Here is a 21,904-nt window from a genome sequence, read left to right on the forward strand (position 1 = left end):
GTCATTTTTATACATAAACGTTGAGGTTAAACTATTTTTTTTTGGGTAATCTGATGATGCATTTGCTCCGAACACACATTGTCTGCTGAAAGGCTTGAATAAAAAAGTGTAAAAGAAAATATATTAAATGTTATCAGCATTTAAATGCAGCACACTACCTACTGTACTGTACACACATTAAAAGATTTGCAATATAAAACATTTCCCCATAATCAAAAAGTCATAGCTTGTGTACTTCTGAGTATATTCTTTTGAATGCAGCACTTTGACTTGCATTTGAGTATTTTAACCATGCAATATTAATACTTTATCTGATATTTAATAAAAACCACTATCCGCCTCAGTGGATCTTTTACCCCCTTTATAAATGTGTATTTATTTATCTAAGCTATTATGTTCCTCTCTGCATACATATGTATCTATATCTCTAAGAGACGCAAGAGCTTTTTACTTGTGGTTCTTTTTTTTGGGTTTAATCTCACATTTTACGTTATTTTCTTATCTGTGTCTTCTGTGAAAACAACTTGTTGCTGTCTACATACTAATTTAAATTGTATTCATTTGTCATTAAGTGTGTGAGATAATACCTTTATCTTATGTTTTATAGGAGACAATCAGATACACAAATATTATAAAAACATGTATGTGTTGCTGCTCTCAAGATACACTCCATACTTTAATTTACATTTGGTGCAACAATTGATTTGAGTCTCGCTGAAAGAGCGAACACATTTGGAGTGAGAAGCTGTAGATTTTGGGGCGTTGTGACCTCTCCTTCTCCTCTCATATCTCTTCCCTCGCTCTCAAAGCAAACCTGACACACACTGATGCTAATGTGTTGTTCCTCACGGTTTTTAATTGTGTCGATCCTGCAGATCCTTTGGCTTTTTGCACATGTAATAAAACGTCTTCTCTTCAGCCTCTGAGCTCTACATTTCCAGCTCTTAGTCTCAGTTTCTGGCTCCGACAACTTTGTTCCATTTCTCATTCTCTGGCATAATTACGGCTTTATAGCATTCTCCACTGCTCGGGCATGGATATTTCTCCCCCCCACCCCACCTTCTCCACTTTTTCCTTTTTTTGTGTCTTTTTTTTTGGTTTGGCTCTCATTAATAATTCACAGAGAGAGAATGGGGAAATGTTAGTGCAATTTGCAGCTGCTGAATCCCAGTTATTGTTTTGCAGGGAGTTGCGCAGACAGAGAAACTCGGACGAAGGCGTTTGTAGTCCTGCATGTCATTTGGCTGCGTGTCTCTGACAGGCCACACATCATTAGGGGGGTGAAGTGATGTGTGTGTGTGTGTGTGTGTGTGTGTGTGTGTGTGTGTGTGTGTGTGTGTGGGGGGGGGGGGGGGGAGGTAAGACTCCGTCCAGCCAGTCAAACACACTGTCCTCATCTGTCGCTCCAGAGCCCCGACGCTCTGTTTCCTTAATGCTTTTAGATGCTGTTTGTTCATATTTGTGCCTCCTCATAAGTATCTATGTTTTATTCCGTTTGTTTGCATCCGACCGGGCAGCCGCTGAATTATTCAAAACGGGCCGAGCTGCTTCAAATATGACAAACACGACAGGAAACTTTTCTTTCACAATGCAGGGCCAGACACTTCTTGAGAGAACAAACACGCTTAGGGAGATGAAGTTTTTTTTTTAGGGAGTTCTGCCTGGATCATAATAGGGAGGAAACACTGATCAGACTCTGACATGTGACATGTTGCTGCTTCTCATTGTCTTACAGTTAAAAAAAAATATTATTCTCTTTTGATTTTAGATTAATAGTTTGAAAAGAACATTAGGGTGGAATCTTAAACTGATATCTTTTACTATCTTCTGGTGTTTTCTAGTTAAGATGAAAAACAAATTCCTTCTGTTTTTACCCACCTGGTTACTTTTGGATGGGAATCTTCCAGAACATTCCCCTCACCCTCTGACACCTGTGAAGAGACCACAAGTTGAAATCAGACACAAGCTGTTTAATATCCATATCCTGCATTTTAAAATGTATCATCAACATATTTCACAACAACAATGATTGAAATCATTCTGATCCCAGTTCAGGATTCTGCTATCCATGTTTAGGCTGTGTACTTATTTGGCTTAATTCGCATTATATTTCTAATGTGTGCGTTTTTTTCTCTATATTTAATACATTAACTTTCTACTAAGAGTAAGCTAAATACTAATACAATAATTCAGATTCTTATCAAAGTCAACTTTATTGTCAATCTTTCCGTTTGTGTGTACAGACAGAGAGATCGAAATACCGTTTCCAACAATCCCGAATACAAAAATACAAATATATATAAAAACATGTATAAAATATGTTTATCCTATAAATACAAAATCAACAGACACATTTCTACATGTGCACACATTAAGATACAAACACAACAATCAATATGCACAAAATAACAGTCACTTCAATATCTTTGGGAATTATTCCTCTTTCCTCTGAATACTTGTTTATTTCTTTAGTCAAACTGTTTGTGATGTGTGTGTGTGTGTGTGTGTGTGTGTGTGTGTGTGTGTGTGTGTGTGTGTGTGTGTGTGTGTGTGTGTGTGTGTGTGTGTGTGTGTGTGTGTGTGAGTCCCGGGGCATCAGAGCTTGGAGGGAAGAAGAAGACAGAGCGAGAGGAAAGGCAGATAAGAGATGAAGACCTCTCTCCTCCTCTCTCTGGCCTGCTTTGCGCAGAGTATCTCATGACGGAGAGTTTAGGGCTGTTTAATGCTAGGTGACACAGCGCTGTCCTGCAGTCTTTTCTTTCTCAATCCCTGGCATCTTCGCTAAAAGATCTCTCCCAAGAATCGGCGCTCGTTTCTGGCATCCAGCCGCCGCAGGGAAGGGGAGATTGTCAGGCCGCATTTCTTCTTCTGCTCGCCAGCCATTCCTCAGGAGGGTTGTGTGTGTGTGTGTTTGTGTGTGTGGATACATCTCCCCCCTTTTTGGAGAGTTAGGTAAACTGAGGGGAAGGAGGGGGAGAAGAAGGAGAGGTGGCAGCTTCCCCCCATGGAGAACAATTCCACCTTAAGCTCTTTCTTTTGGAAATGACGGGAATGTTTTCTCGTGTATCGCTCTTGTCACCTTGCCTGCAACATGACCGCAAACAAGCTAAAGTGAAACTCACTGATGCGTTTGGAGGAAGGAGGAAGAAAGGGAGGAGGAGGAGGAGGAGGCAGAGGAGGAGGAGGAAGATGCCGGCGGGCGGGTGTTTGGTGTCATCCTCTGATAGCGGGTTGTGTTTGGCCGGAGGAGGTTTGTACAGAGGGATGCTGAGTGTGTGTGTGTGTGTGTGTGTGTGTGTGTGTGTGTGTGTGTGTGTGTGTGTGTGTGTGTGTGTGTGTGTGTGTGTGTGTGTGTGTGTGTGTGTGTGTGTGTGTGTGTGTGTCCGGTAATCTCCATGACCTCCTGCCCAGGCGAGGAGGAGACAGTGTGAGGCCGAAGATTTCTCCTCTCCCTCCTCGATGATGCGTTCAGTGGAGATGGGAACACTGTAATCCACAATGTGCCCTCCAAACTGTGTGTTTAGAGACTATTAGCCACACACAATCTGAAAAAATGACACGTATAATAAGTCATGAAAGCAGGTCATTAAGTAAATCATAACGCATGCTTTTTATTTCATGGACTCACGCTTGCATGTATGTATGTTTAAAGGTCTTCAACTGTAAAAATTGTGACTACTTAAAGGTGGATGACTTTGACTTTTTTAACAGTGTCACATCTCTCTGACCTGGTTTTAATCATATTACTCTTCTTCCAAATCTGTATATGTGTAAACTCAACTTCTCTGTGTTTGACCTATTCTTATTATTGTTATTTTTATTTATACTGTTGTATGTTTTGTCCCATTTTTTAGACTTAGAGTATAATGCTTATGTCCTATCCGGAATACAAGTGTATCATATCTTATCTCATCTCATATGATCTTATATGAGATGTTGTTTGCTGGTAACATATACTCACTTTGACATAATATAGGTGTGTTAACATTTCTCAGCTAGATGTGTGTCTCCAGCCAGCAGGCAGGGTTGCAGATTTAACCTGAGCCGATTATCATGCGGACCATGTACAGTATACGATCGCTTCTCTCAAATTCAATCCAAGAACAAATAACTGGTGGCAAACTTTTAGAGCACTATCACCGGTTCATAAAACAACTGAGGTCAGAGGCTGAATCAAGTGGAGTCAATCCAAACTTTTAGAGCGATACAAACACAAAAACCTCAACTTCTTCTTTGATTCCAGCACCACTGCCTCAAAACAGTAGTGCATTTCAAAAATACATATAACTGAAACAGTGTGTACTTAGCAGACATTTGTTTAAAATCTTTGACTGCTGTAAAGGCAAAAGTAGTTCCAAACTGATACATTTCAAAGTAGTCTTTTATGCCCTGCTTTTTCAAATGTATCGCATAACCTCAAATATGTTAGAATACCAGTTTTGACTGTGTCTCCAGCCTGCTTCCCTTATACAAACTTCAAAGTAAATCGTTGAGGAAGCCAAATAAAAAGTGTGGTTTTGGTGCACTTGGGTTAGAAAAGAGTAACTCGTCTTTCTGCAGCAGCAGATAAGGCCGGGGTCGACCCCCCCCCCCCCCATCTAAAGGAAGCCAGGGCGTCTAGGAAAACCAAGTTTCCCCCAATCAAAAGTTCCATTAACCTGCAGCTCCGGGAGCTAATTGAGAGCGGAGAGGGGTGAGATGTATCACCGTGTCGCCGCGGCAACGTGCCGGCGTCAGCACGCGTCATACGGAGACGCGTGCTGACATATTTGTAATTATCTGGGATAAGAAGACACGGAATACGGCAACAAAACAGGGGTGAGAGTTACGGCTCCTCCGGGAAAAGACAATGAGCAGGAAGACGTTTCCACCCTTTGATAACCCAGATCATGTCTAAGGCATTAGGAGACGCAGGGGGAAATCTGCATTACTGTGTTGAAGATTTATAAATCTTCACACATGGTGGTGGGAGATCACCAGTTCATTATGTTTTGCAGCGTTTTTTTAATGGTTGTGTTCCTCTTATCTCCTGGAGAGGGGGAGAGATATTCTAATCTGTCGCCCCAATAGCCTTAAGCCCTGGTACGGCGATGGGCCAACTTTTGTTCCACTTAATCCCTCCACCCCAGCGAGGGGAGGTCATGTTTGTCAAAATGTGGCGTAGTGAACATGGGAATTTCTTTCCCCCTCCACCTCCCCTCTCCTTCTTCTTCCCTGGCTTAATTTGGAATTAAAAATGCATGCGATTTTGAACTTTAGATCTCTGGAGAGAGCCGTAAACAAGTATGAAATTAAGTGTCTTTTGAAATGCTGCGGCAGGGACGTGAATCGAATCGAGACGCTCGCATTATCCAGCCTTCAGAAGGGTGGCGGTGACCAGAGTGGCCTCTCCAGTCAAATCACTCACAAGCTGAGGAAAACAGAGCAGGGACACCTCTGTGGAAACTGCACATTTGAACACTGACTCAAAGTGAGCAGAATTGATGCAAATGTGAATATATCACATTTTAAAGGTTTACATAGAGATACAAAGCTATGGATGAAAATATAAAAATGAAATCAAGCTTAGAAGTCAATAAAATGCCTCCATGATATTCAGCATAATATTAATGAGGGTCCTTAGAAATGTTGCAATACCAGAAAAAAAAATCTCTGACATTCAAAAAAAATTATTCAGCCCAAAAAAATGAAATATTTGCCACTGCAAGAAGACGTTTTCTAATACATAACAACTTGCTACAAGAACTTTAAAAAAATGTGGGTGTTGAGAAAATGCAAATTAATAGATGGATAAAAGACCCCGGACTAATGTCAGTTTTCACCTGATAAAAGCACAAGATGAAAGCCAAACCAATAAAGAAACAGGTTCACTGTATGCAACCCATTCCCCATTCACATTCACTTTGAATTATTTTATTTTATGACCAAAACCTGAACTGTTAGCTGAACAATATGTCGACTTTTCGCTTTTTCCATCTGCAGCAAATCTCCATCAAGGCCTTTCCATCTTTCACCCGCAGAATGACTAAAAACCGAACGCTTCCAACCTCTCTCTGCTTCCCTTAATAACATTGACTGGATCTTCACTTTGCTAACTATACATTTGTCTCCGTGTGTGATAGCGTCCTAATATTTACACCTTTCTTTGAGCCCCGCCGCTCCGGGCTCATTAGCAGCAGCAACATTTGTCCCCGTGTAATCGCGGGTCGGGCCGAGGTCATGCGGCACCTTAAGTAAGAGACGAAGCTTCCTGTTCTCCCTCAGGCCAGCCGCGGCGACTTGTTAAGCAAATCTGCATCGTAATGGGCGATTAGTATTCATTTCTGTGTCCTATTTCTACACCCTGCATACACGTGTGACTTCACAGTGCTTAGGGTTTCTCAGGGTTCTCTTTAAAAAGACTTACATGCTATTTGGTAAAAAAAAAAAAACTCCAACATTTAAGCAACTCTCAAGTGGATCTCTTCAACTGTACTGTGAAGAGCCAAAAGCACATGCCCACAGCTGTGAGGAGACTTCTGTTTACACTTAAAACACTGAGATATGCTCACGGTTATGGAATGTAAACTGTAGAATTAAGCAGTTGTGATCCTACAAGGGTCAGAGGTCATGGTAGCACAAGAAGTCTACCAGTGTATTTACATTTCAGGAAATAAGGAGCCGCGAACTGACGACGAATGAAACAAGGCTAGGCTACATGATGCTCAATTTTTGTTCCATGTGCATTGATCAGAAACCCTTTATTCATCCCTTGGGGCCAATTGGATTTTGTAACATTTGCTCTATTAAAGAATTACAAAAGAATCAAATGTATAGTTAGATAAAAATAGCGAAGTTAAAGTAAAAAAGTCAATAAAAAACCTAAATTGCACATTAACACTACTCTAGATTTAGATGACAGTTATTAAACAAAAAATATTCACAATTATTCAAATTTGCTCTTATAAATCATGCATTATTGGTAAAGTCAATATTTCTCAAAATATATCTGAAGAATAGACAAGGTGAGAAAAAAAAATGCTTCATTTTTTAACTTTTTTTTTTTTTTTGGTGTGACAGATTAAACTAAACATGAGAACTATTCAAACGTATATTTGTGTACCAGATATTGTGAATGGGGGGAAATAAAGTGATTTCATGTGACATTATCGCTCGGGTACAGATAGAAAAAGGAAGACAAAATACACTGAGGTCACAAATAAAACTAATTGTGAAGGACTAAATGAATCCTGCTAATCCCGATTCTATACCGAGAGCAATATATGTTCAAATGTACACTTTAGAAGAAAAAGCGTTTGCATCGCTGTCATTATGAAGTCAGATACAGTCTATGGTTACGAAGCAGTTTGTAGTGGCCATCACCAGCTATTTCACCAACAACTAAACTTTGTGACTCGGAGGGGGGGAGGGGGAGCAGCTGATCTGCAGTCGTCTGTCGGAGCCGCAGACAGTTGACCAGCGGAGCGACCCCCGGATGACGGATGGCGCACGGCCGGAAACGAGCGCCTTTATCAGGCCGCATTATCCTGCAGCAGCCCATCCAGACAGGCCAGATTTTTATCGAACTGTATTGGATTTAGTAATTTCCTTTTCCAAGACAAATGGATTGAGATACTGCGAGGGGGAGGGGGAGGGGGAGGCGGGGGTTATTGTCTGCAACCCCGGGGTGATTATTTCTTATGATCCATTTAGTATTTCGGGCTTGTCCCCACACGGGCGGGTTATTACTCTCAGTCCATTGTTCACCTTTCTGAGAAACACTTTGATGCAGCAGAGGAGTTAATACTGCTTCAACTCAGCTTACAGCTTGTTAACGGGGACAATTCGCTTCACAAAAAGTGGATTATTAACTCAAGTAGGTTCACCTGAACATCCCTTACAACTGTTCAGACGTAAAGTCTACTAGAGAGGTGTTAATTTAATTGTATGTTTTCATGGGATGGTTGTGAAGTCACTTTATTACCTAGAGTGGATTTGTAGAGGAATGTTCACAGGAAGCAAAGCAACGTACTGCTGTGGTTCTATAGGCTTCAGTGCATGTAAATGGACTGCAGAGGCTAAAACCCCCACCATCTCTCCATCACCCCTTAGGTCTCTTTACAGCCACCATTTCATGTCATTTTACTTTGCAGAAAATGTGAGTCAGTTTTGTCCATTGCTTATCTTTCTGTCTGCTTCTCCAAACTGCAGGTCACACACTGACTATGGATAAGGACCTCGTACAACCCTGCTGCAAACATGCAAACTCTCCCTTCAACATTTAGATGTTGTGCCAAGAGCACAAAGGGCATGTCATATTATTTTGTTTGCGATGTTAAAAGGTTAGCAAGCGGTTTTGCCTCGGGGTCAAAAGGTCGGCATAGTCAAACGTTTTGTAAATGACGCAGTTCAAGTTATTTTATAATACCAAACTTCAACTGCATCTTTTTATGCGATCTTGGTCAAATCTGAAATAACATAACTAACATAGGTTGGAGTAGTTAGGGTTAGGTCCTTTGAAAAGAGGGAAATGTGGTGAACTGTATTCAAGTTAAAGAGATGAATTGTGATTTGGAAATCTATGTAGCTTTGGTGAAATGCAGAATACTTTAGACTTGACTTAGAGTTTATAGTTAGGAGACACCTGATAAAGATGTCCCACTCTGCCCCAATGAACGAATACATTATTTAAAATCCCCAATTTATATAGAAAGAAAGCAGGAAAAAAGCCAACTTATTGGTTATTAGAGGTTTGGTAAGGGTATGAAGGGAAAACAAGTTGAATATGATTAAAACATGTTTGTAACTGTGGTTTAAATATGAATTTCAGACATGGAAAAAATGTATGTCATTGGCTGACTGCAAATCGACCTACTCGTCCAAACAGCCGACCACAGCTGGACTTCATGCTACCTGTTTAACCACCATGCTAATGACTCATTTCCTCGCATTAATGTATATTTCCCTGATTCGAAAGGGCACTTTTCACACTGGAGCTTACAGTGCCATTAGGGACGGTTTGTATTAAAGCAGGTGGCATATGTTACGTTCTCCCACCTCTCCTCTCTCTCTCTCTCTCTCTCTCTCTCTCTCTCTCTGCCTTTGTGTGTGAACGTGTGTGTGCAGATCCCACGGCAGCGAACACACAGACGGGGGAGCACCTTGCGCCGCTGAAAGCTGTGTCAGGTAATTTCACACTCTCACATGCGTGCAGTCATGTCGGCCTCCCCCGAGCGAACTCATTACCTGTCTCTGCACCTTCTGGAGGGGGGCTGGCGTTAAACAAGCCACGTAGGTGGGGGGGGCGAGGGGGTTTGTCGTACTAAACGTGGCGGTGAAAAGCGACAGTAATGTGGAGAACAGACTGAAACGGTTCATCTTTACCCTGAGGGGGTGAAACACCAGCAGAAATGCGCAGTGACAGACCTGGGTTTGCTCAAATGGAGGGTAACGTGCGCGGGCAGCCCCTCACCTTGTAGCGACGACAACGAGAGCGAGGCTGAGGGGGGGGTCAAGGGGTCGGGGTTCACCTTCTGCAGACACAGAGAGCACAGAGGGGAGAAATGGAGGGCCCCGCCAGCTGTCTCTCTCCCTCAGTTTGGCTCTCAGACAAACGCCTCCCCCTCCCCAACACAGTCCTCCCTGCCGCGCGGGAGCTGTCAAGGGGGAGGGGGGCGGACCCCGACCTGCCAGCATGCATCTGGCTGACAGGCGACTGGGAAGGTGCACTGCAAGCGCACGTCACAATCAATAACCCCTGCTGAGAGCGATGGACCGGGGGGGGTGGGGCTCGCTCCCCACCAACTCTGTGTGTTGTTATTTTGTACAGAGGGGTGGTGGTGACATGTCACCTAACAACACACACCCGCTCTGGGTCTTCAGGAGTTTGTTATGAGAAAATACATATGTACCGTGTGCAGGCATGCATGCATTCAGTGATGAACTGCAGGGCAGCACTTAGGGGGGAGGCAACAAGTAGGGGGGGGGGGGGGGGGGGTGTTTGGGTGAGGGAGGAGAGGGTTTACATGTAAAATATATATAATTATAACTTGTTTCAACAAGAACTGACATTTAAACAAGTAACAGGAGAGGCATTTTTTTTATATGTACTTAACTTAAACACTGAGACATGGAGTTCAAAGGTCAAGGACTTTGACAAGGCAAGCATCTACTGTTGAGGTGCATCATGGGATATGTAGGCGCTGGAGAGGGAATTCAAGTGCACCACTTTTGTAAAGATTTGGGAAAAGATAGAAGATAAAAAGATAACAATTTCACTTATTAAGTCACATTTATGACATAGTAATCACTCACATGAGACATGGAAGCTATTGAAAGAAATTCAGACTTTTCAATAAAAATAGGTTCATACTTTTTACAACAATATCATCATACATATTCCATTGCACTTAATTTGACGTAGAGAGTGAGGAAGTCGAAGTACTACCTCACTAACTTCTGATCCAGAATCAGACAGTACTATTCAATTTGTCGTAATTATTTCTTCAAGGGACAGGACAAGAATCCTTTCAGACTGCATGAATAACAACGTTGACAGGATTTTCTGCCATTAGATTGCTCAAGCTGCACAGATTCTGCATGATATGGTGCCTAAAGTCTAAGAATATCAGCCCTTCAAAAAAAATACAGTGACAGTTTCCTCAGCTCTAATAAGGCGTCTTTGAGGGACACTGTCATGTGTGTGTTTGCATGTACGCTGGAAGATCCGTTACGATTGCTTCCCAGAAAAAGGGGGGGAGGAAGAAGAGTTCCTGGCACATCCTCCGTGAGATTCCCTCCATCGTAAGATGAGACAATGTCAATGCGCTCTGACACCGAGACACAGAGCGCCGATCAATCGATATCTGACATTACACCTCGGCACGTCAAGCCTCTTCAGTCCCAACTAGGAAAGTTTAGCATTACCAATGAGGTCCTGCTGCTGTCACCCCCCTCCAACTCCCCTGATAATTCATGTTTACCAGTGCTGCTTATTTTTTGAAGGGTGATTATCCAGTCACATCAAAACATTAATGAAGTAGAATTACAAGGTTTTTCTTTTTTTAGCAAACGAAATCTACTTTTTCTAAAGAGCTGATTAAAGTGATTCTGCTGGGTGTGAGTGAGCCACAAAGAGACCACTATGAGATGGAGATGGTCGGTCATGGCTTTTGGACGCGTCACGTCGCATTAAAGCCGACACTGTCCTCCTCCTTAAGGTTTTTCTAAGCGCTGACAGATTTTCCTCACTGGGCAAATTAACTGGCTTTGAAAACCTCGCTCATCCCCCTCCTAAAGCCAATCAGGACATGTTTACCATCACGGCCAGAGAAGGGGAGAAGTTTAAGTGTGTTTCTGCTATTTATTTAATCTGGCCTCTGATGTGACGTGGCCCCGTCCAGAGAGAAGAGGGGGCCTCCACGCCGAGCTTTTAATGAAGCGCCGAGCAATTATCAAAGACGTCTCCTATTGATCTTCGCTCTCATGCGAGGTCGGGCAGACACATTTTTAAGTCACTTTTTCAGCCCTTGTTTATTACAGTATGGCACCATGTCCATTCTCTCGTCTGCATTCCCTTGGTTGCCTAGTTTTTTTTTTTTACCAGATTCTGTTTTAAAAGTAAATTCTTCTTATGAGAATAGAAAGGATAATATTTTGATATTCCCTATTTCTTCAAAGGGATTTAAGACTCAGAATAGTGTTCAGGTCCATTCCAAAAGGAGTAGATGCTATCAATTTCAATGCAAAATCTAATCTAAAAATAAATACATCTCAAAAACATTAACCGTTGATTTGTCAGTTTTCTGAAACGTTTGTTATGGTTGAGGCCTATGCAAAACAAGCAGCAAACATCAGTCTTTCTGTGTTAAGGGTATGGTTTTTAGCAGTGTAGGGTTTTCTTACATTGGATTGGAGGCACCATGAACGCCTTTGTTTACTTCCATTACATTGTGACATCACTATGTAACACTCACGCTTCTTTTGGATAGTGTTCTAACGCAAAATGTGTGATATGCTAAGGGTTGGGACATCTCTAAGCGGTTGACAAATCTAGCTGGCCAGCTAACCAATCAGAGCAGACTGGGCCAATCAGAGCAGACTGGGCTCTGGTTTCAGACAGAGGGTGAAAAGAGGTCCTGCAGCACAGGCAGTATGAGAACAATAAAGAGCTTTTTGAACATTGACGCGACATGTCACAGTAGAGACACTACATAATGATATGAACCTGAAAATGAGCAGAATAGGGCCCCTTTAAAGTTGAAGTAGTCCAGGGTTCTGACTTGGGTTTGGATTCAGATGTAAGGTAAAGGTAAGGATTCTTGTTATAGAAATACATCTGTGTGTTTGTTTCCTCGAGGCTGAGTGTGTACAGTGGAGTGGAGAGTGATCGAGTTGCAGTCGTGCGATTGTACTTGTGTACATTCATCCCGTTGGAAATGTTTAAATCTGCAGACGCGGAGGAGAATACAAAAAAACCTGGCGAAACAGTGAAATCCATCCAGGACGGAGAGCGGTTCCCATGCTGTGTGGACCTTCAGCGCCTGACCGAGGCAATAAAACTCTGACTCAGCCTCGTGAAATATGCAACGGTCCACTGCTCCGCTTCCAAACACATCAAGTCCGTATTGTTGCAGCGCACTGTTTACCTTCAGGCCCGACGCTCTTCATTTTTGCATCGCCACCTGTCACCGGGCTCTCATTTATAACACGAGCGCGTTCCAAACAATGCCAGAACTTAGAAACTTTCTGTTATATTTATACCAAAAAGAAATATAAATATTTGAACTAGCGTTTAATGGGGGGGTGGGGGGGTTTGTGCATTCCTTCATATCGTACACAACCTCAATTGTTACCTTGGACGAATGGCCGGCGTGTATTTACTTTGGGGTTTGAGTGAGTGATATCCGCATTGATGCTGTTTGCCATATTAGTGAGCTCAGACCTGAGGCTCTCCAGCTGAACTATCGCGGCTGTGTACACAATTTAGACGAAAATCCTGTTTATATTGCAAAAGAGGTGTATTTTGTAAGCTCTTTCCCCCCATCGAGCTGTATATTTAATTGTGAAATATCTCCTGACGGCCTAATAAATCCCAGAATGCACCTTCAGCTGTGGATTCATGTGTCAGGAGGACATTATCTAACAGGCTGAAAAGGGTTGAAAAGTCAGAAATCATGGATTTTTGTATGGTTTAAATTTGATTATGATTAGTAATAAGCCTAATTTGGGTTCTTATTGTTGCTGTTAGTGCAGTTTTGAACTAATTACCTGGATATTTTGTATTTCCTCAAGGTAGAAAACATCTTAATTACATTTCAGCTAAACCTTGGATTAAGTCAAGGGCTAACATGTTTTAAATGTTGTTTTCTACAATACATTTGCGTACCAATCTCAGTCTACTAACTGACTTGAATTAAGTTAGTGAAGGTTTATAAAATCCAATATTAGTTGCAACCCTAACCATAACTATTGCATAAAACATGAATATGAAATATCCAAGCAGTATCTCCAATGCACCTGCCACATATTCTAGTGCGCAAACATGAGATGAAGGGGTGAATAACATAAAGTTCACTATTTTGAACAAAAATAACCTATTACCATTCATTTAAACCCATTTAAGGTCATTTATGATCATATTTTATCACCCGTTAGAGCTTATAAACGCCCTCAAAACAATGTCTAAAAAAAGAGTTATTTTATCAAAGTGCTCGTGAAGATTTGTGTCTCTGGCCTTGACTTTGTTCAGCAGGATTTGATTCTGAGTGGCGGGATAATTCAGAGAGCTCCCATGTAACATTGACCACATGACGCTGCCGCTGTAACCCGGCCTGGATTTAGAGATCTTTGAAAAGAGGCAATTTCAGATTATCAGGGCCTGATCAGTGTGCCGCTGTCAGCTGTACGAGCAGGACGCTTTAGGAATGCACAGATGCCTCGCGCTGTCGTTAATCTCCCCGAGTGGCTCGCGTCTCGATGGCATCCATATGCAACTTTAATTTCAGCACTTCAAACTGCAGAGGGATAAAGATAGCTTTTGAAGATTGCTTTTCATGTTGGCTACGTTTGTCTAAGTGTAGCCGAGGAGATCTGGACGTTTTTTTTTTTTCTCCTCTCCTTGGCGTCACTCGAGAAACAACTTGAAGAAAAACGGCGGCTTTAGAGGCAATTTCCTGCTATTGTTTCCCAATAACGAGATAAACACTTCTTGTCAATCACAGCTTCTCACAAAGGTGTCACGTTTCCACAGCGTGCAAAATGACATGTGGCACCAGTCAGCGTTGGATGGAACATATTCATTTGTGGGGAGTTCATTGAGCTGCCAGCTGTTTTGGACATTTTTACATTTTTCCTAAAAAACCTGGCAATAAAGTGCCCGGCATCTTTCAAAACTGCCCTGTTCCCTTTCCACATAAATATGCCTCTAACAAACATCCATGTTATACGATCCCCATTGTTAACAGTTCTCTTTTTCGCGTCCATCCAAATGAAGCGGCGCTGCACACAGAGGGCCGGTGCTAAAAGGATATGGAGCTTTCAGATGGCACCTAAGTGCTGTATCGCATATCCAGCGTGCCTTTTTATGGATTAACAGTTTATTCCTTTTGCTGGAGCCGCACCAACGCGCCCCGGTCCTCTGTAAAATATACTGCTTTTGGTGAATTATGAGCGTGGCCTTCGTCCAAGTGCCTGTGGCCTTCCTGTTTATTTGTACGGCGGCGGCGCAGGTCGGCGGCGAGGTGGGGTCCGGCGGATCCAGCTGAGCATGTGTAAACACTCATCCTGGGAGCCGCGGTGAAAGTGGCTGTTTTCCTGCGGCGGGGGGACTTTTTTTACAGCCCATTGTTTTTAACACAGAATCAACCTCTTAAAAACATTGGACACTCTCTCATGGCTCTCCTGTGGCCCAAAGAGTGCTTTGTATATGCCTATTGACAAAATATTTCTGTGTTATGGCATGTGTATACTGCGTCTCGTATAAACTGGGAAAGAAACACAAGTGTGCTGGCGGGAACTTCTCGGCCATTTCTCAAAAAGCACTCCCAGGAAAGCTCTGAGCCTTAAAAGCAAGTAGGACCTGAGTTTCTCTCACTGCTAACCTCACACACTCAGACCTCACCTACAGACAGAGTTACTTCTCTACTACTCCATTTACCGACATGTGAAAGAGTTTTTAAGAAACAACATGGCTGCACTGGAGGAGAAACACGCTTCATATTTTCTTAAAATAAATGAAAAAGAAAATCCGCTCACTCCTAAATAGTTCTCGGAAGTTAATGTGCGTAACTTAAAAATAAATACAAAATAAAAGCCACATTTACTGATGCTCTTTGGTCCAATCCACTATGAAATAATGCAAAGAATAATCGTGTTTTTTATATAATTTGTTCAGGTAGTCTGATGTTTTAGTAGAAATCTATAGCAATATTTAACAATAAATACATGAATCCAGTATTATAATAACAAAATTAAACTTTCCGCATTACTTACAAACTTGCAAAAATCTGTCTTATTTGTTCAAAGAGTATAATTGTACGTAAAATAAGTCACTAAAGTGGTGAACAGCAGCAGTTTGATTAAGATTTACCGATTAAAACATAACAATAATAAATTATATGACATTTGCATTAAGTCTTCTTTGCTTGAACTGGATTCCTAAAAACTGAAGAAATGTAAAAGAAAATCGATTCTTACTTAAAAAAAAACAATTATGTACCTGCTAAGACCTTCAAAAGTTGATTAATCAATAAAATGACTTTCAAAACATGCAAAAGACGATGTCTTCTAAGCCTGAAATCGAGTCCTAAAAACGGAATTTTCTAAAAGAAATAAAAAAATCAAATCAAAGCTCTCCAAAACATTTATAGAAATTAGTGTCTGCCTATTAAATGAAGCTAAAAACATGTTTAAAGAAACATTATTTCTGCCTCTGCATGGACCTTGCGAGAAAGTTATTAAATATGTAAACTTATCTATGAAACTTGATAAAAACAACTTTGCTCAGCTTGCTAAATTTGCAACTGGATATCAATCAAGTTACAGAAGAACACATGAGGCGGCACTTTCACAAAGCGGGCACCAGGCAGGACAAAGGGACAGTTGAATGAGGCTCTAACTGTATACAGTTGGACACATGGGAGGCAAACACACTGTGATCGTCTTCATGCCAGTTCCCCCCCCCCCCGCAGCGTCATCATATGGACATCTCCAGAGTGACTTCTGAGGTGCAACTCGCTCTCGGTTTTGTCAACATGATCCGGGTTATCCACGGGGGGAATACAATCACAGCGTTTCAACGACAGCGCCACCACGATGACGGCCGTTACGTTTGGGGACAAGCGGGAGAAATCTGGAGGGTGGAGGTTTGCGAGAGGAGGATTTGAGTGTTGCCACTTTGTGAAAGCTTCTCCCGGCTGCCCGTGCACTCTGACACCGGTAGCCAAGTCCTGCAGGCCTCCACCGTCAGGGAGGAGTGTGTGTTGTTGGGATCCGAGCCAGGGTCAGGGGGGTTAGCTACATGTCCTAAAAGCAAACTCTAACCTACTTTCACACACACTCACATCCTGCCACAGAGTCCACTCTTCATGTTGCAAAGTCAAAAGGCCACAAGAGAGAAGAGGTAGTTCACCGAAAAAACTTTGGGGCATCTACCAAAGTGCCTCAGAGTTCCCAGAAGGCCGTGCGGCTTCAGTGTGGGTGGCTCAGATCCCCCTGAAGTGTTGGTTTCATTTGCATAACTGCGGCTAAAGTATACATTCAAATACGGAAATGATCAGATGGTGCTGCACTGCAGATGTGATTTTAAGAGTGAAATATTCCTATTTATGTTTAAGAAACATAACAACAAAAACGAATCATTCTGACATTTTAGAAGCTGCTCATCCACAGAAATGATAGTCAAATAATGGATTAGGCGGCACGAAAAAAAAACACGTTCAAACATTGAGTTGCACTGAAGAAAATAACTGGACTAAATACTCTTAAATTACTCAACTAGCAGAGTTTAGTAATCTAGAAAAATCTGATAAAAACGATTAGCCCCTTTGAAGAAGTTCAAGCGCCCAAGAACACAGGATCCTACACTTCCCATGATGCAACATTCACCTTTCAAACTCCACACCCTGAGTTTAAAAAAACATTTAAAGTAAAACTCCAAGTTTAATCCAGAGTACCATCAGTCTCCTAAAGACTACACATTTGCTACAGTAATAAACACAGTGAAGATATGTAATATTAATCATATTCGACTCGTTTTACTTAAGAAGTTAAATATAATATCTCCCATTAAGTTATTTTAAAGATAACATCTAAAAGATAAATAATGATACGATATATAATCTCTTGTTTTATACTGAACAGACTCTTTTTTGTTGTTGCAAAAACTTGCTTATAGTTTGTTTGGCAAATAAAAGGCTCTTTCTTATCCACCATCCGCCCTCACGACTTCTCATTGACTTCTAAGACCAGTGATAATCATATTTAGAAAATGAAATTAGTAATATATGAAGCATTTTATAGGATGTTCTTCTTTTTCTTTGCTGCCCTGGAGGCTGCCGACCCTCGCTAACCTCAGTGCAGCATGCAGTTCACTCACTACAGGAACACACACACACACACACACACACACACACACACACACACACACACACACACACACACACACACACACACACACACACACACACACACACACACACACACACACACACACACACACACACACACACACACACACACACACACACACACACACACACACACACACACACACACACACGGCTGGCCTGTAGCACCAGAAAGCAGATCCTCTCCGCTCAGGATCACCCTCCCGTCTCCTCTCAGCCACTTGCTGCTGTATGAAGTCTGACTCTGAGGCGCGTTACAGATCTTATAGGGTTTGAAGTCGACATGTACCCGCTCCTCCTTTCACCTCGCAGCGCTTGCCCCCCCCCACACCACCACAGAGACAAAGCAAGATCAAAAAGTATCTTCCAGATCACGCAGAAATAAGAAACACAGAGCATCTCCAGGAGGCAGGGATGATGTGTTTGTGTGGTGGGTGGGAGGGGGATCAGTGGAGCGTCTGTGATCACATTAAAGATGATGCTGCTAACACCCACCCCCCCCCCCCCCCCCCCCTCAGACCTGATCAGCCTCTCTTCCTCCAGCTCCGGTGAAAACATGTCAGTACAGACCCAGAGATCTTTTGGGTGTTTCTGTACATGCTTCAGAAACTGAGGAGCTGTTTTGAAGTGGTCAGTCTGGAGATGTGACCTTTGAACGCACTGTATCTTCAAATTTAAAGAAAAGTTATTCGAGATTATTTATACTTGAGTATCACTTTTTAAAAGTAAGTCAAAACTAGTTATACATGCTAAATGCATTAATGTAAAAAGGCCTCAAAGTTTAAATCAACAATTGATTAATTTTCATTAAATAATTTGAATATGGCAAATGTGGTATTTGTACAAACTTTGTTACCTATAATTTACCATTTTTCCAGATTTTTCTATCCAAATAAAAATAAAAATGGTAAAAGCCACTAAATTGATATTAATCAAGTAAAAAAAAAGAAGGGTTTTATAACTTTATGCGACGTTACGGTAAATGTTAAGCTCCTGAATCCATTCACCCACAGAACAGGAATAATGTCTATGAAAACAGATAGGCAACATGTACCAACATTGCACTAAAATAATGCAAGACACACAGAGGTGAAATATAAAAGATGGGATTTAAGGAAAGCTTTTTGTTGTCTCACTGGTGCCTAACAGAATTTCAAGTTAACTCCTGAATACGTTTGTAAAAGTGACATCCATGAAATGTCCTCTGGTATGATGTCAGACTTCAGGAGGGGACAGATCTGATAAGGCTTTCAGTTTGATGAATATTTCAACAGAAACCACACAGTTTTATTGTGATTTGCAAATAATAAAAAAAATCGATGGATTTGCATCTTATCAAGAATCCTGCAGCAGAGGATGCAGATGAGTTTTCTAACAGACACATAAAGACAGATAGAGTTAAACGTGGGAGGTTGTTTTATTCACACAGAGGAGAGCGGGATCTCTCTGCCATGGCGGGAAGTGAAGCGAGGAGCGATAAGGGGTGGGGAGGGGGGGGGGAGTTGAACAGTAACCACAGGACGCAACGCCGGAGACAAATATTTCATCAGAAAAGTTCCCAGATACAGACGGGAGGAAACTAGGATGCTGCTTGTGAACGCACCCTGCCCTCAGTTTGTCTTTGACACTGCGCGATGGTAAATATGTGTTTTCCTCCGATGTGATGGAATAAATCACTGTGGCTTCTTCTCTAAAGCAAACACATATCTGTTGCTCAGCTTATTGACAATGCAGGAGACCGGAGACTAAATAAAGAGAAAAGCAGGAGGAAATGAGGCCCAATCATGACGCCTGCTTAAGACCTCATTGCTTCTGAGTGCTACTTTACTGTTGCCGTATTTTTGACTGAAATCTTAATGCAATGAGGATTAAAGGGATTACAACATAATCTTGAATAATCCAAAGTGCCACGGACGGAGGAGCGCTTGTAATAACGCCGTAAAACCCGTCCGGAGGTCTGACAACATTGTCAGTCATGGCAAGGATTAAATATTTGCGGTAAAAAACTTTCGACTAATGCCCGCAAACCGTCGTGGGGGAGAAAAGCACGGGGGCCAGAAGGCAATTTAGTCATTTAAGAGACATATAGCACCTCTGTAAGTGCTGGCCAGCCTGCTGCCAGGACAAAGAACAGGACGGGGGGGCTTTTTAAGCAGATTTACTCCTCCAATTTTTGTTTTTGATCAATGCTCAGGCAGGTTCATTACACATGTAAAGCACGGGGGAGGTTTGAGGAATGAAAATGTTCTCACAACCGAGAATCAATTCTTATTAGGTCTACTGAAATGCCATCAACATGTCCATTAGCTTTCCCACTCATTTATATTTTTTCCCTCAAGAGCAGGCGCTTCCTTGTGTATTTTAAGGATTATGTAAAGTATATTTGGAGCTAAATAACCCATATTCATCGATGTGAACCTGCCTTTAATTACAACCCTTCACTCAATAACAGCTCAGATGTATTTTGGAGGCACATTAGTGGGATTTGATGCAGACCTTGCCTGAAATGCATGTGGGCTGATTGAAGTTATATCGACGGTTAACTGCTCTGCGAAAAACCCTCAAGTTTACTGAATGAATATAAATCTTAAGGGCAAAAAAGCTTTTAGAAACAGTCTCTGCATTTAGTGGAAAGGAATTTGTCTCAGTAAAGACTGACTAAAAGAGTGACAGTACAAGGAGCAAGAAGACTGCCATGGATAAGAATAAATTCAGCAAAAAGAAATACATTTATTTTCCTTTGTTGTTATTGTTTAATAGACTGTTTGGCCATATTTTGCTCATTTTCAGGTAAAAATGTATATGTAGTGTCTCTACTGGGACATGTCTCCACACTTTAATGTTCAAAAAGCTCTTTATTGTTCTCTGTCTGAAACCAGAGCCCAGTCTGCTCTGATTGGTCAGCTGGCCGGCTCTGTTGTGACTGGTCAACCGCTTAGAGATGTCCCGCCTTTTCACGTACAATAGCCGCGTTCACACCGGAGTACTTTTCCCACTTTAGTTCCGATATAGTTCCGAAATGTCGCGTTCACACCAAAAAGAGCCGGAACTAAAATTAGTTCATGAGAACCTTTTTACCCCCTTTTCCGTCCCTGCTAGAGAGCAGGGACTCTCATGCGGCTCTCTTGTGAGAAAAGAGCTATATTTCTGATTGGCTGGGCGGATTGCAAACCACGCCCCGTAAAACTCAAAAAAAGTGTTGTGAAGCCACCATTTTATTAGCATTATTAGCATTAGCATTAGCCCAGCGCAAAAACGCAGAGAGACTGACTTATGGCAACACAAAATAAAACATGGGAAGGGGGAGATGAGGAGGTGTCGACGTTCTGGCGATTTACTCGGAAGGCTTCAGCCAGTCCCCAACTCTGGGGACTTCCGGCCGGGGATTTTGGGCGGCAGTATACGCTGTGAAGTTGTTTGCGGCATGCCAGTAAACCCAAAGCAGAAGAAGAAGAAGTGACGTCAGCGGCTTCATTTGCCTAATCCACCCCCAGGGACTTATTCCGGTGTGAACGCGATCTGTATTTAGTTCATCAGAACTAAAGAGTTCTGTTGAACTAAATTCTCATGAACCTTTGTGGGAAAAGTACTGCGGTGTGAATGCGCCTAATGTGACATATAACACACTACAGGAAACAGGGCTTCTTTAAGTTGTTAAAGAAATGTTTTCCAATTTAAAATGACATTCACAAAACGTAATAAATAATATTTCAAAAGTGTCCCAAAAGCAAAACTACTATACATTTCTTTCGCAAGTTGCACCTGAACTGTAAACGTGTCACAGACGGACAGGTGTTTGTTTCTTAATAACTGACTGGTTGTTGCAGCTTTGAGCTCTAGTATAAAGACAGTTGTTTAACAATTTATATGTTGCCGCTCTGATCCGACATTATGCAGACATTCTTGACTTTCTTAAACTAAAACAAGGAACTTCTTCTTTTTTAATAAAGTCTTCTTGTTGTGGTTTGTGAAGAAGCAGGATTATAAAATAAAAGGTCAACGGATGTCGGCAGAAAGTCACAGAGGTGAAGGCAAAGTTCAAATAATTCACTTTTAAAATGCAAAGCTGCCGTCAGCCGACCGCACGTCTGGCCTTTAAAGTGTATCAGCGGCACATTCCCCGCTCGGTGTCAATGAGGACGCCCTCTCTCCCCTCTCCCTCTCTGACTCCCTGCCCTTTGGCAAGGCACCTGACCCCGGGCGGTGTGTCCAGCAGAGGACTGGCCGCCTTCCAGTTTGAATAACACTACGAGATGAAAATACTGATACGCCTGATCAGCCCTCAGATGATTTGAAAG

General features: G+C 42.0%; 1 long non-coding RNA gene across 10 annotated transcripts in view; it reads right to left on the reverse strand.

Moving 5' to 3' along the window:
• Window positions 1–21,904, reverse strand: part of LOC307033483 — a 94,449-nt gene that overhangs the window by 5,926 nt on the left and 66,619 nt on the right. For all 10 annotated transcript variants that reach the window (XR_013806516.1, XR_013806517.1, XR_013806518.1 and 7 more), the window contains one exon: window positions 1,879–1,931. This is a non-coding gene — a long non-coding RNA (uncharacterized lncRNA). The remainder of the gene's footprint in view (window positions 1–1,878; window positions 1,932–21,904) is intronic.

This window comes from Notothenia rossii (genome assembly GCF_949606895.1).
Source record: "Notothenia rossii genome assembly, chromosome: 3".
In the NCBI taxonomy this organism is placed as follows: Eukaryota; Metazoa; Chordata; class Actinopteri; order Perciformes; family Nototheniidae; genus Notothenia; species Notothenia rossii.